We start from the raw sequence: 17,077 nt of genomic DNA on the forward strand, positions 1-17,077 counted from the left end.
CTTGACTCTGTTCCCTAGTATGGCTTTGAACACACAGAGACCCTGCCCGATAAGTGATCAGATTAATGGCGAGTAATGCCTAACTTCATGTTCATCTAAAATAGCTGACCTTTTCCCCTGATCTCCAGCCAAGTTTTATTAAAGCACAAATAAAATATCACCACATTTCTCCTCTTTTGGCTAATAAAAATAAAAAGTTATAACTAATATAAGAAAAACTATATACAATAAGTATAATAACTATATACAATATATATAAGCAATAAATACATCAACAATGTCTAGTCCATTTGCATTTGACAAATTCAGAGAAAAATATCCATTATCTATTCTATTTTGATGAGTCCAAAATGTACCTAATTCACTTTCTATCCTAACTTATATTACCAGCAGAAAACTGTTATGATGTCTTTCAAACTTATACACTTAACACATCCTTAGTGAGTTTCTTTTCTGAATTTCTTAACAAGGAAAACTAACTACAACTATCTAATCTTCAACTCCATCAGATACCCAAGAATGAAATAATATTACCTAGCAAAACAAGAAGTACAAACAAACAACTTCCAAAAATGTGAGTTGACAGAACCGGCCAGCTGCCTGGACAGTCACCTGAGGTTTCTCTGCATATTGGGGCATCATCTTCAGCCTATGGGCTTAGTGTATCTGACAGACTCATTTGTGAAGTAGGCTGTACACAAGACCTACAGCTCGACCTCACATTCAGTGTGAATTATTCCATGTACCAGATAAACATGAATTCCACCAGTGTCCTATCATGATTCAGGATTTTAAAGTCTAGAAATTGCTGATGTTTTTGGAATTCGGCTGTCCTTTCTTCTTGGCTTGTGGGTGGCTTCATCTCCTTTATTAAATGCCAGTCTACCATTAAGAGGTTAGACTCCATCAGCCTATTTACTCTTTCAAGAATAACTGTTTCAGCTACTGTTCCACTGCACACCAGAAGCCATCGGTCCACTGCCTGTTCAGCTGCCTTCAAAGAAAGGAGCACTGTACCTTTTCTGGATCACAAAGCCACTTCAGTGATGGTGCCATGTTGTGCTGGCATAGACACCTGTCACCAAAGCTGCAACCACACTTGTCTTGGCAAGGATAGGTAGTCCTTTATTTTGTGTCCTGTTTGTCCATTTTGGATAGCATACTGTCAGCAGTCGATTCAAGGGCACTTTGTTGTCCAGTGCCTAACTTATGCCGCAATGAAAGTTAACTCTTGGTGCCAAATGTAGCCAGAAGTTTTCTCTGGTCCTGTGGAATCTCTCCCACCCACATCCCATAGCCGCTTGGTCCCAAATAAACACACACAGAGGATTATATTATTTTTAAACTCTGGCCATGCTAGGCTTCTTGCTAGCTATCTCTTATATCTTAAATTAACCCATTTTTATGAATCTATATACTTTGCCATGTGGCTTGTGGCTTGCCAGCATTTTTACATCTTGGCAGTGGCTGGCAGCATCTCCTTTGGCCTTCTTCCTGTCTCTCCCTTTGAATTTCCCACCTACCTCTAAGCTGCCTTACCATAGGCCAAACAGCTTTCTTTATCAACCAATCAGAGCAACACATATTTGCAGAGTACAGAAAGACATTCTCCCATCAACATAGAGAATAAGTCAAGTTTGCACTCATGTGGAAGTAGCTATGCAAGCCACTGAAGAAAACATGATAATGATCAATTTTATCTAGTTGTGGATTCTGGGATCTACAGTAATGACTGGCCTGGCAGAACCTGGCCATTGCTTCAACAGTGGCACAGGTGTTATAGAAGCAACCAACCACTTTCTGCTTGGATTTAAGTCTGATACACAAAAGGAACCCATGCCTGTCACAGTTGTTAGCAACAAGAACCTGTGACTGCACAGGTCATAGGCCCCAGGGGAGAATCTACTGATATTATTCTGCTGTTCTGGCTAGTTTTATGTCAACTTGATACAAGCCAGAGTTATCTGAAATAAGTAAACCTCAATTGAGACAATGCCTCCATAAGGTCCAGCTGTAGTGCATTTTCTTAGTTAGTGATTGATGGGGGGAGGGTCCAGCCATCTTCATGGGTGGTGTCAGCCCTAAGCTGGTAGTCCTGGGTTCTATAAGAAAGCAGGTTGAGCAAGCCACTAAGAAGCACCTTTCCATGGCCTCTGCATCAGCACCTGTATCCGGGTTCCTGTTCTATTTGAGTTCCTGTCCTGACTTCCTTTAATGATGGACAGTAATATAGAAGTGTAAGCCAAATAAACCCTTTCCTTCCCAAGTTGCTTTGGTCATGGTGTTTCATCACAGCAATAGTAACCCTAACTAGACATCTGCTAAATGGACATAGTATTAAATAATCTGACATATATATGTATATCAACCCTCATCAGAGAAGCTTCTTTGTGAAGTAGATGGTGACTAATACATAATCCACAAACTGGCCAAGGTAGAGAGAATAAGCAACTGTGTGGCGAGCTCCTCGGCCAGCGAGGAAGAACGACCACCACTCGAGGATTCTTCTCAGATCACACTTTATTGGAGCACCTCTTGATTAAGGGAGAGCTGAAGGTGAGGGGCCCCGAGAACTAAATTGCAGCTGCTTATATAGGGAATCAGGTAAACGTGCCGTACTGTGATTGGGTCCCGCCAGAATGCAAGCACGGGGAGCCACGGGATAGGCTGAGGACATGGAGTCAATTACCATACTCGCGCATGCGAGGACCTTAGGACCCATAGTCCTAGGAGCATAACCAATTATGGAGTTGTTTACAGCTGGGCTACCAGGAAGTCAGCGCCATCTTAGAATGGCGGCTCCCTACACAACTGCAGAATGCTCAGTCCTAAATTGGATGTCTATATCATGTACCTCCTATCAAGCCTCAGGGATCATTTCAGAGGATCAGGAAGAAAGAGTGTAGGAGCCAGAGATGGTGAGTGGCTACAAGGAAGCAGTGTCTTCTAGATACAGCGGGGCAGCTGCATGTCTGAACTCCCAGATGTTGTGACAGTGTGCAAAGACCTGTGCAAGCTCAAGTCTGACCAAATCTCAGCACAGCGCAGGCAGGTGGGCTCAAAATTCCACCCCTAGCTAAGGAGCTGTTAGTGATTGATAGCTGATTGGAGAGGGAGAGCCAGTTATCTTTAAGAGTGTTTCTCGATGGGCAGTGGTGGGCCAGGCCTGTAATCCCAGCACTTGGGAGGGATATCTCCAGAGACAGGAAGATATCTGTGAATTAAAGGCCAGCCTGGTCTACAAAGCAAGATCCAGGACAGCCAGAGCTGTTACATAGAGAAACACTGTCTGGAAAAAGAAAAAAAAAAAAAAAGAGTGTCTCTCCTCATAAGTAGATGATGCTCTAGTGGAAGATCACAAGTCTAAGAATATATAGGCAGCACAAACTGGTTTGATAGGTTTAAAAAGAAAAATAGGACACAAAGTTGGGTGGGTAGGGAAGGGGGTGTAGACCCAGGAGGAGTTGAGGTGAATGCAATTTAAATGCATTGTCTGAAATTCTCAAAGAACTAATCTAAAATATGAAGAAAAACTGAAATTTTAAAAAGAAAATGACTAGATTGACACAATTTAGTACTATGTCCCTAGCATCATAAGCAGATGTCTTACTCTACCTAACACTGGCATGAAAAGCCTAACAACCACCTTTACCAAACTGACTTTTATTGGTGCCCATGTCACATGCAGCAATTTCAAACCCACATTTCAACCAAGTGCAGATGTGATCACCAGAAAAGACCATAAGGTGGGTTGTAAAACGCAGATCAATAAATTAAAGTGATTGTAAGAATATGGAATACCATCACTGAACAGAATGAAACTAGGTCGGAAATCACCAATATAATATTCAGGAAAACATAAAAATTAAACAACATACCTAAGTAATCGTGGATCAAAAAAAAAAAAAAAAAAAAAGCACAAGAGAAAATTGTATCAGCTACATGGAAATGAAAATACATAAAAATTTCAGGGTTTTGATTAAACTCCCACAGTGCAGCTCTGAAGACACACTTTGTTTTGGGGGAAACTGAAGCAGTTAAAGTTCTTAAAATCATAGCGATAGAAAGTCAACTTTCTGTGGAAGCTAGAAATAGAAATGAAGTGAACACAATAGGTAGGAAGAAAAATAAGACACGTAAGAATTGACCTGCTATGGTGGTATACACTTTCAATCACAGCACTTGGGAGGCAAAAGCAGGGGTATGGTTATGAGTTCCAAGCCAGCCTGGTCTGCTACATAGGGGACCCTATCTCATGAATTTAAAAAAGAAAATTAAGAACTATAATCAATATGATAAAGAAAAGGAAAGCAACAGAGAAGTTAATGAGCCTTCGTGTATGGTTCTTAGAACAGAACTCAGGCCCCTGTGTGCCAGCCAGGCAGTTCCCTTACTAAGCCATGTCCCCAGCCCCCACCTTTCTTTGTCACTTTATTTTGAAACAGGAAATGCTCATCTGCTCAGACTATCCTTGAATTCACTCTCTACCCCAGCAGGCTTTGAGCTTACAATCTCCTGTCTTCTCTTCCTGAAACCAGATTTTTGAAGACCAAAAATATCAATAAATTGTAAAATTCACACAATGGTTGCAACAATAAAAATGGGGGACATCACTAGAGGCCTTATAAATAGTAAAAAGAAATAAGATCATGTTTTGAAAACCTCTTTTATGTCAATAAACTTAATAAACTGGATACATTTATTGAATAAGGCACATAGACCCAAGATGGCATAGAAAGTCTGAATAGCCTCAAATCTATAATAAAAGGAGAGAGATAGAGATAAATAGATGATAGATAGATAAATAGATAGATAGATAGATAGATAGATAGATAGATAGATAGATAGATAGATAGATAGATGATAGATAGAGGAGCCTCAGTTTCAGACTATTTGGTAACTCCTGCTTCCTGAATTGATTTTCCACATGGTATATAAACCACAATACCATAAAGAATCCTTGTAGAATTCAACAACTTTGTTGGAAACTTTATGAAGAAATGTAAATACCTACACCATTGAAATTAATCTTTGAAAAATAATAAGTTTATCAAGTTAATAAATTTAAGATCATTAGGACAATATGATTCTGAGGTGGAAATATAGAGACTGATTCTTGAACTTAGAAAACCTCTTTCTGTTCCCTTCTCTGTTCCTGTGACAAAAGCACTCTGACAATGAGAAACATGGGAAGGAAAACTACAACTCCACTTTACAATCCTTCATTGAGGAACTAACGGAGAAACTATGGCATAACACTGTTTAATGGTTGGCTCTCTGGCTTGCTCAGCTAGCCAGCTTTCTTGTATATCCCTAAACAGTCTGCTTGGGATGGTACCAAGGCGGGCTAGATCCACCCACATCTATCATCAATCAAGGCATTCCCTCACAGACTTAGCCAGATCACAGACTAATCTGATCCAGACAGTTCCTTAAATGATACTCCCTCAGATGACTCCAGGCTGTGTTAGGATGACATCTGAGATGATTAGAATCAAGCCCCAAAGCATAACATTGAAAGTTTTAAAGAAGTAGACCCAGGATGGGAGAGATGGTTCATGGTTAAGAGCACTTAATGCTCCTGCAGAGGACCCAGTTCAGTACTTAGTACCTACAAGGCAGCTAACAAACCCCTGTTTTAGGGTATATAGTGTTCTCTTCTGGCCTCCACAAGCTTCTGCATGCATGTGGTACACATAAACTCAAGCAGGTGAACACAGCAGCCCCATGACGATATAATTGGAAGAAATAGTCACTTAAACACATGGTGCTGGGTGAGCAAGGTATGTGTAGGAAAATTGGAACCCTTGCCTCTTTCCTCATGCTACATATAGAAATTAAAAACTATAAAAGTCCAAGAAGAAAGCACAAAAATATGACCCGGAACTTTGTCATGTCTTAGTGTGTCACCATCAGTCAACAAAAAAAAGGAAAATGAAAAATGCTTTCATGTCATAAAATTTATATCTTCTCATTGAAAGACAAAACTAATAAAACTGATGAGTAAGCCATAAATGGATATATATAAATATTATATTTGTGTATAATAGTACATATTGTACTTACATATAATATTATACACACACACACACACACACACACAAACACACACACACACACACACACACACACACACACACACACACATACACTCCAGAATGTCCCTTAAGGGACTTTTTATTGATTTCTTTGGTGAAGAACAAGCAAACTAATTTAGAATCTGCAAATATCTTAAGGGAGAATTACAAATGGCAAGCAAATACGTGAAAATGTTTGGCCTTATTAGTAATCAGGAATTAAGTCAAGCCACAAGGCTCTTGTTCTGAGTCTCAGAGCAATGGTGGTATGGAGTGGGATGGTGAGAGGGCATGCAGCAGTTGGCACTCTCACACTTTGGGCAACATTTTTGAATGCTACCACCACTTTGGAAAATATTGGACAGTTTCTTCTAAAACAAACATATGTCCAAGAAATGGAATCATATGTCTATGAAAAGCCCTTTTCAAGAGTGTTCTGACACCTTTTTCATGTAGCCCTGAACTAGAAATGTGTCCACCAACAGTTCAACAGTTAAACACACCCACCTCGTAAACAAACTGTAGTGTGCTGAGCAATGCAGACTAGGGAATTTCTCATGGTACAAATGCAAGAATGATTTGCATAAACTTATTCTGAACGAAAGAATTCATTTGCTAAAACCTTCTGTTACTCTATAATTATGCTTTAACCAAGATTCCCCGATACCACATCATAAATCAGGGGCTATGTGGTGAAATGGGGCAGAAGTAGAATGGTCTATACCTTCCCAGATCTACCAGTGCTCTTGTCAAAATTATTCAAATAACCTAAAATCTGAGCCATCAATAGTATGAAAATTCTAGGTGAAAAATTATAAATGTACTTCGAAGTTAGTCCTATACATGCTGAATGGTTTTTATTGCATTTATTTGTTTGTTTGATGTAGGTGTACAGTCACAGCCCATGTATGCCATGTCATAAGTATGGAGATCCAAGGTTAACCTGCAAGAGTCAATCCTTTTCTCCCACCCTGGGGGGCCTGGGGATTGAACTTCTGTCATCAAGTTTGGCAGCAAGTGCTTGTTTACTTAGTGAACCATCTCACCAGTCCCAAATCTAAATCTTCATTGATGAGAGGTGACATCTGAAACTTACATTCCAATGACTAGAAACTTGCTGACTAAATAATAAAATTATGATTGGAGCTGTGGCAACCTAAGTATGGTAGCTACTGTTGTTGCATAAAGGACTAAGACCACATGCTGATCCCTAAAGACTTTTTTTTCAGTCTCTGTGTGTATTTGAAACTTCTCTTAATAGAATAATAAGAAAGCAATACTTTAATCAAAACTCACTGCCCAAAAGTAGACACATCACAAAATGAATTATAGACTTTTGAAATTAAATATTATCTCCATTAAAGTCTTATAGTTTAACAGGATCCCTCTCTTGCTTGCTTTAAGACAGATAAATATTACAATAATTGCAATTTGCCCAAAGCCTTAAATCCTCAATTATACTTTGGGACTTAATATGTAGAACAATTTGATTGAAGAGTTTTGAACAAAATGTAACAGAAGTTCAGAGAATTCTTTTAGAAACAGTGTCATCGTGGAGCCCCAGACCTGGCTTATAAGGCAGGAGCACAGGAAACCACACCAGTCTGTTGGATTCCATTGGGTCTAGGTGGAAGTGCTAGGGTGTGTTTTAGATACAAATTGATCTTTGTCACAAAATCGGTCTTGACTGATGTATATAGGCTACTTGAGTTGTGTATGTGTAGGGACATTTGTGAATTTTTGATTTGTGTTATATCAGACATTCAATTTGCCACTTGAATCACCAATCCACCATCATGAATTCTAACCTTCATGGTATCTCAACTCACTAAACGTTTTCCCCTAGCTTTTGGTGGCATGAATTTTTCATTTAAAATTTCTTTATTGACAGAGCACAGTAGGCAACACTTTTAAAACCACCACTCAAGAGGCAGAAGTAGATATATCTCTTTGAGTTAGATACCAGTTTGGTCTATTTAGGCAGCTCCAGGTCAACCAGAGCCACATGTGAAAAGAAAATTATCAACAAACACAAATGATTGCCTCAGTGTTCAGTTCAACAGAACATACACACCCTCTTTGGAAATGAAAGAAGACACAATAAATTTCCCAAATTTTTTATTTTATTAATTGAGTTAAACAAGTCTTAATTTAAAGAATAATCTAACTGGTTTAGGCATTTTGGTATCTAATGATATTGACAGAAAACTTGCATTATTTAGTTGAGATTTTTTTTGACCATTTACCCAACATGTAGATAGCTGTGGATTTTCTGTTCATGGGTGAAGGAGACTAAAAATAAGAAATGTGAAAGTTTGGGGCCTGGGAAGATGGCTCAGCTGGTAAGTTGTCTGCTACACAAGTACACAGACCTGACTTTGGGATCCTTAGAACTGTGTAAAAGTGGTGTTCAGTAGCACATGTCTGCAACCCAAGCACTAAGTGATCAGGGACAAGAAGAATTCCCTGGACCTCACTGGCCACTTGTGTAACCTGAATGGATGAACTATTAAACCCACCGTCCTGCTTTACTCAATTATTAATTATAATATTCCCCTTGCAAATAAAACCTTTGACTAGGGAGATCACCTGCCTCAATAGTGTGAGGACCAGAGTTACTCATTATCCCCCAAACCTACATAAATGCTGAGTGGGCATGGAGGCACATATCTGTCTTTCTAGCACTTGAAAGACAAAGGCAGAGGAATCCATGGAGCAAGCTGGCTAGCAAGATTAGCCTGTATCCGTGAGCTCCAGTTTCATTTGAGAGACCTTGCCACAATCAATAACCTGGAGAGATATCAAAAAAAGACTCCTGATTTCAACCTCAGTCTTCCACAGGCATGTACGCACACATGTATATGCACTGGTACACACCTGTGCACATGTGAACATGCAGATATGCACACCACAGTGAGAAACACCTGACACACAATCACACAAAAAGAAGTACAACAACAACAAAAACCTTATGTGGCTGATCTACCAGATGTCTGGGATATAGACCTGAACTGGGACTCAGTACCATAGGACCTGTCTTCTAATGGGAGGGGCTTACAGACAGTAACACTGAATGCAGACAGAAGTGGATCTGTAGACCCATCACAAGTAGGTCTCGCACAGCTCAGTGAGCCGTGTGTCCAGACAGGCTTCTCCTGTCCTGTCCATCTTAGACATCCACAGGGAGGTCCAGGTACACTGATGCAAATGAACAGTGTGCTTGCCAGCTATATATAATTATCTCTCCTCCACAGTGGAGGCATAAAATCCCATTTCTTTCAAAGCAACCTCCACGGACCTCACAGAGGAAGGGATCACATTGCATTCAGCTCCAAAATGTGGAAATATTGGAAATTTAGATTCTGCCCTGCTGCTGAGCATCCCCTGGGCCACTCAGGTGCAGAATGGCTGTGCCTGGAGAAGAGCGGAGGGCAGGTGTGCAAGGCCCAGCCTGGTTACATTCTGTACTGCTTCCCCAAAGGATTTCAGAGGGCTATGTCTAGAGGATTTGGGTCAAGAATACAACAAGAAGATCACTTCATCCTTTCTTCTTTTCTGGAATCATTTTCATACCATGATGTGGAACCTGCCTTGAATTTGAACATTTGAATGGGCATGGACTGTGAGATCATCATCGTCAGTTTTAAAGCAGGGTGTTTGTTTGTTTGTTTGTTTTTTAACAACACGGGAGTTTGGCATCTCTCTCGTGCAAACTTTGTGAAACACACAATTATAGGAATAGTGAAAAATGAGCAAAGACACACGGGGCATTTAAATGTGTCACTCAGCATTCCATCTCTTTGCAGGCCCTGATTGGTCGCAAGCCTCATATAAATATACCCTGGAAACAACAAGTGGGTACCATCAAGTGGAGCTGTGTGGAGCTGCAGATTGCTTTAAATATATGCCAAATGGAAATCCCAAATGAGAGTGTCTCATTGGCAAGTAGTGTTGACACACTTTACAGCCAGGACAGGTCAGACACTGTGACTCCTACTACTGTGGAGATATGCAGATTCAGAAATGCCTGGGTCCTACCTGGCCAGTCACTCTGCAGGACTCTCCCTCCAGCCAGAGACAGGAGGTGATAGCATTTGCCAGGGCAAGACAACCTCAAGAACATGCCTCCAGAGACCCTCCTCCTACCTGTCTCCTCCCCCAACGGTTCTATCAACTACAGAGCTGTGGCTGCTGATGCATCTGTTGGTTAGGTATGAGACCCCCAAAACTCAACTTGCTCATCGCTTATTGTTTATAGATGCAATCAAGCTGGCTATCAGAACAGCTCTCACACTTCCATCCTGTCCTTCACATTTGGTGTTCAGAGTGTGCTGATGTTGCACATGTCACAGAGCTAACATCCTGGCTTTAAGGCGTGGTGGTGAGAGCTTTGTTCTTTTATACCAAATGACCTGCTGCCACCTCTACTCTGGCCATTGACCCAGACTTTCTATGGCACTAAGTCTGCATAGGATAGAAGGGTCTCATACTCAAAGAGCTCAACTAGGAAGCTGTGGTGGGTGACTTGGCAGGAAAAATCCTGCCTTCCCCAGAAGCTGGGAAGAGGAATTGCCACCTCCACTGTGACCATGATGGCATTTTTCCCCTTATGAAAACTCCAAGGTTGACCCCATGGAAAGAACATGTATGATGATTGTGGCTTTAGTCATCTATCTGTCCCAGCTAAGAGGAGAAAATATAACAGACAGGTGGCTTACACGACAGACATGTGTTCCCAGTGTTTCTAGAGAAATGGTTCTCAAACTGTGGGTTGAGACCCCCTTTGGGGGTCACATATCAGATATTCTGCATATCGGATATTTACGTTATGATTCATAACAGTAGCAAAATTGCAGTTATGAGGTAGCAATGAATTATTTATGGTTTGGGGTCACCACAACATGAGGAACTATATTAAAGTGTCACAGCATTAGGAAGGTTGAAAAACACTGTTCCAGAAACTCAAAGCCAAAGCCAAGGCAACTGTGAAGCCCATGTGTGGTGAGGACTACTTCCTAGCTCACAGATGATGCTTTCTAGTATTTTATCCACATTGAAACAACAAGGCAGGACAATGGCTTCTTGATGAGGACACCCATCATAGTGCTGGCCCTCCATCTCTGACCCCTCCCTCTCTGGAACCATCATCCTGAGGTGAGGTTCCATGTAGGAATGTTTAGAGGACACAGACTTCTAACCTCACTACCGATGATGTCCACTCCATTTAAAGAATGGCTTTAAGTTATGAAGAGATGCTCTGGCCTGAGCACAAGGATTTCTAGGGGGCAGCAACAGTCCTGAAGATGTGCCAGGATGGGGTCCCGCCTTTCTCCAAGAGAAGCTGGCTTAAGCTTTGTCAAGCAGTCCCTGCTGCTTCTCTTCATGGTCTTGCCTCTTGGGAAGGTGTTCTCCTACAGCCTGCTCCAGCTTTGTCTGTTTGAAATCTCTCAGCTCATGTTCTCTGGCAAGCCTCTGGGTCCTGGAGACCTGAATTGAAATCCCCATGCTTCCACTTTCCATCTAGGCAGCTATGGGGCAAGACCTGTCCTGTGACCATGTCCCTCTGTGTGCTCCTTTGTAGATTGTGTGTATCTCATAAGGCTGAGGATACACATGGAACACTTGGACTAGGTGGCAATTCTCAGAAAAGCCCCAGGCATTTTCTTCATGGTTGTAATTGTTCCTCCATGGTGTGCTTTGGTCAGTGGCACTGCGTTCTAAGTCTCTAGTCCTCATTGACATGCGCAGATGCAGGCTCATTACGTCCATGGCCACATTCATCTCTTCAACTGTGTATAAACGACACATGAGATGAAGGGTGGAATTGCTGGGTCATAGGACATTCACATTCTCACTTACCGGGGAGTGACAAATGCCTTCCAAAGTCCTTGTATCAATTTATACTCCAGCCGACTATGGATAATGTCCCCATCGCTCAACAGCCTGGCTAGGGTTCTCATTGTCAGACTCCAGTGTCCATCACCCTGGAGACCGTGGAGTGGCTTACCAGAGTAGCTTGGGGGCTGTTTCCTGGTAGCTAATTGTGACTTATGTCCTGTCAGACTATCGATGCTCATTTCTATTTTCCATAGGCTTTTCTACTTATGAATGCATTTCTTTGAATTTTTTAGAACATTTGTATTGAGTTTTCTATGATGGATTTGGAAGAGTTCTTTATGTAACTTAGACCTCAACTATCTGAAGTCACATCATAGGTCAACCTGTCAGTGACAGCCATTCCAAATGACCATTTTGCAGTTCATTGGGTACATTTCCTCCTTTTCACTGTGGCCTGTGGATCTAGAAAATGTCTAAATGTTAATGCCTTTGATATTATTGGCTTCTCTTTTTAAATTACATTTTTTATTTTATTTTGTGTATATGGAGTATGTGTGCCATGGTATTTGTGCGGAGGCTACAGACAGCTTGTGGGAATAGGTTCTCTTCTTCCTCAGCATGGTTTCTGCAGTTCGAACTCAAGTTATCGGACTGGTGGCAAGTGCCTTTTCCCACTGAATGGACTTCATGGCCCAGCTTTTCATCTTATAATTGCTCCTGCTTCCTGCTTAACTAATCTCTATCCCCATCCCATTGCCTTTGGACTGTTTGTTTCATAATTAATTGTGCTTTTATAGGCTATTGTCTTGGAACAGAAGCATGACTGTGATGTGACATTAAGACTGAGGTATCTTTGTAGTTAGGGATCTAGGTGCCTCAGCAATTGTCTACTGTCTGCTCTTCATCCCGAGGATACGGAGTCATGATCATATGCCAAGTTTCCATGACCACATGTCACATCCAGTTACTATGATTCCTCCAGGTAGGAAGTGTCTATTTTCAAATATTCCAAATATCTATTGAGTAGCATGTCAGATGTTAGGATTTTAAGACAAGTCCACTCTGAAAGGGCAAATCAGAGATCCATTTGTCTACACTCCATGATGCCATCATTAGGCAGCCTCAGAGTCAGAGAGACCAGCACCAAGATGTCAGATTCATATGGGGCACTGTAAGTGCCAGGTGCAGGCTGGGAGCATCCAAGCAACTGACCTGGGTGTTCTATCTACCAGGAGGTAACATCTTCAGCAAGCTTCTTACGCCATGCATGATAAACTACTTCTCTGTGGCTTTCAGTGAAAATTGGTGTGATTCTAGTCACATTTTCCTAACTGTTGTCATATAGATATGCAAATCTGGTTTATGCTAATACCCCATTAGTACACTTTTCCTGCAGCTTCTGATGACATCTGTATAAGTAACTCTCCTATCTGAAAGCAGGTAGAAGCCCATCTCTCTCTTCCAACATTTGCACAGCTTTATCCTTCTCCCACGTGCTTCCTAGGGAGGACATCAGCCCGTTTTCCTCGCTGTAGATTGGGAGACCAGCATCTCACCATTTTGTATGACATCTTTTCTCAGCATCCATGGTATTTACCTGATTAAGAGAGGGCTTGACCAGGTAAATACTATGTTCAAGTAGACTTCTGAGAGTATGAGTGGACAGGGATTTTACAAAGTCAGCTGATTTCATGCTTTCTATTTTTTTTTGTTGTTGTTTTCTTTTTTTGAATAGTGAATTAGTATTTTTTGGGTTTATTTATATATTTATATATTTATTATTTATTTATTTATTTATTTATTTATTTATTTATTAACATCTCGAGTGCAGTCTCTCCTCCCTCCTGTCCTCCCTCCTCTCCTCCTTCCTCTCCTCCCACTCTCTCCCAACTCCTCCCCACTGCCCCCCCACTCCACCCCTCCTTCATAATTGCTCAGAAAGGGGCAGGTCTCCCACGGACTTCAGAAAAGCATGGCATTTCAAGCTGCTATAAGATCAAGCCTGTATTCAGGCTGGGCAAGGCAATCTAGAATAAGGAGTAGGTTCCCAAGAGCCAATCAAAGCACCAAGGACAGCCCCTGCTCCCATTGCCCACAATATGGACCCACGTATAGACCAAGCTACACAACTGTCACATATATGCCGAGAGCCTAGTTAGGTCCCATGCATGCTCCCTTGTTGATGGTTGTAGTGGTTCCTGTGGGTTTTCCTGTGATGTTCCTGACACTCCTGTTTCCTACAATCCCTCCTCCCTCTCCTCAGTAGGACTCCACAGCCCAATATTTGGCTGGGTTGCTGAATCTGCCTCCATCATTCATTGGAGGAAGGCTCTCCAATGACAACTGGAGTAGTTACCAATCCAACCACAGGGCATGGCCAGTTCAGCCTATGCATCCACTACTGCCAGGAGTCTTAGCTGGGCCCATCCTTTCAGATTTGTGGAAGTTTCCCTCACATCAGGCTTCTACCTGATTCTGTAAAGGCCCCCTTTCCAGTCATCTCTCTCAGTACTGCTCCCCTCTACCCACCCACCCCCAAGCCAATCCCTCAAGTTCACATGCCCACTTGCCCCCAGCCCAACCAGGAGATCTCCTCTATTTCCGCTTCCCAGAGAGATCCATGTGTTCCCCCTTAGATCCTCTTTGTTACCTACAGTCTCTCAGTTTGTGGATTGTAGTATGGTTATTCTTTACAGTTACTATCCACTTATGAGTGAGTACATACTATGCTTGCCTTTCTGGGCCTGGGTTACCTCACTCAGGATGATTTTCTTCTAGTTCCATCCATCTGCCATCAAATTCCTGGTGTCATTGTTTTTATCAGCTGAGTAATACTCCATTGTGTAAATGTACCACATTTTCTTTATCCATTCTTCAGTTGAGGTACATCTAGATTGTTCCCAACCTTTGGCTGTTATAAATAAAGCTGCTATGAACATAGTTGAGCAAGTATCTTTGTGATATGACTGAGTATCCTTTAGGTTTCTGCCCAAGAGTAGCATTGCTGGGTCTTGAGGTAGATTGATACCTAATTTTCTGTTGTTGTTTTCATTTTCCAATTTTAATCTGTAGATGTGCTGAGTTGACTTGATGTTGATGCTCTGACAAATTGGCACTATAAGAGGAAACCTGTTTGTGATAGGGTTAGAAGTTTTATGTGTACCTGGTTTAATAGCCAGGGAGATGGTTCAATCAATACTGGATACCACATAAGCATAAGGCACTAAGTTTAGATCCACAGGACCCATGCAAACACTTGGACATATTAACACATGCCTGTAATCCCAGTGCTAGGGTGGGACACCTCCCAGAGACATGGGGGATACTTGGGACTCTCTGGCCAGCCAGTCGATCAGCCTACCGGAATCATTGGACTCCGGGTTCAGTGAGAAACCCTGTCTCAAGAAAATGAGCACTGGAGAATGAGATCTACTTCAAAGAGCTGTCTTCTGAACAACACATGGCTGCAGTGCTCATGAACCAACTACAGCTGCTGATATGTAGCACAACCAGCACAGGACTGGTTCCCTCAACTTGTCATCATGGATGGGGAGGAACCCCTGAAACCCATCCTTCCTTGAGGAACTATTAACAACAGTTCTTAGAGGAGTATAGCCAGTGTAGCTACAGAGAAGTTGTTCATACTCCAGTAAATTATCTCCCATGCATGCTCAGCCAGCTGTGCTCTGGCTAGAAGCTAATTGAACTCAATGGGTCACACACACACAAAGACATGCAAACAGGAGGGTGACTTGTTGAGAAGGGAGAGGGAGTGGAGTCAGAGAGAGGAATAATGGAGTGAAAATGATTACATTTCATTATATTAATACATGTATGCAACTGTCAACTAATTATACATTTTTAAAAATGCAGTGGCTAATGAGTGAGGAAGACATCTAACGGTGCCTCTGGCCTCCACATGCCCCTGCACACTCACAATGCAGTAAAAATGCACCTGCATTGAGCACACTCATGTTTTGTTTGGGTTCACATTCAATTCGTCACTGTGGTTTTATTTCTTGGCTGTTCTGGAAGTTGGTTAGCATGCTCACAGTAACTCCATGAAGACTCTTTCCACATCATCCTTAAGAGGTGAAGAAAAATGAATTTTTTTTTCCTCTCAAAATGGTTCAAATACTTCTGAAGAATGAGTGGACCTTGAGGTATCTTTGAAGAGAGGTTTTAAATTACTGTTTCAGATTCTCTAATGATTTCATCTTGAGGTAATTGGTAATTCATATTTTTCTAAAGGGTATCCATACTACCTAATTTTTCATTTTTATTATAGGAGCCTTTGCTGAGTCCCTCTCTGGCCCTTTGTTCTCTTTCTCTCTCTCTCTCTTATTCTCTCTCTCTCTCTCTCTCTCTCTCTCTCTCTCTCTCTCTTTCTCTCTCTCTCTGTGTGTGTGAGTGTGTGTGTGTGTGTGTGAGTGTGTGTGTGTGTGTGTGTGTGTGTGTGTGTGTGAGTGAGTGAGTGTGTGATGCCCTTCATTTTTTTTACCCTTCCTGGATATCTTTTTTACCTGGATATTTTTTACCCTTCTGCCTGAATATCTCTACTGAGTCTTTTATTGGCTATGAATTAGCAGTAAACTCATGTATTGAGCCCTTAATTTCCGTTGCTAATTTTCCTTCAATAATTTCCATTTGTATTAGTTTCCTGTTGTTTCTTTAATAAATTGCAACAAGTGCAATGGCTTATAAAACACATTTATTACCGCCCATCTCTTCTAGGCACACAACGTATGTAAGGAGTACAAGGATCTCAAGGGAACCAAGAACAGGGATGGACATTTGGAGGGGGAAGTGTTGTTTTGTGCTGAGCCATCTACTTTTTTGCCCCCTGAAATGCCTTTGTTTCATATGCAAAATAGCTTCATCCAGTTCCAGGGTCCCCAAATTCTCATTTAATTATTGCCTTAGTTCAACATCCTAAGTATCACTAGCCATGCAATCTTAGACTTCACTACATAAATAATCTGAAATTTGGGGTGAGGTTCTGCATATATTTCTTCTTGAAGATTACTTTTTTTGGAGACATATTGCTGGCTGGGCCAGGACTTACTTTGTAGATCAGGCTGTCTCTTCCCTCAAAATGCTGGTTTTCAATATGTTGTAGAAAATTACTTTTACTTGGTGTAAGTCAAGGAATGTGTCACCTG

Source organism: Peromyscus leucopus, chromosome 20 (assembly GCF_004664715.2).
Source record: "Peromyscus leucopus breed LL Stock chromosome 20, UCI_PerLeu_2.1, whole genome shotgun sequence".
Taxonomy (NCBI): domain Eukaryota; kingdom Metazoa; phylum Chordata; class Mammalia; order Rodentia; family Cricetidae; genus Peromyscus; species Peromyscus leucopus.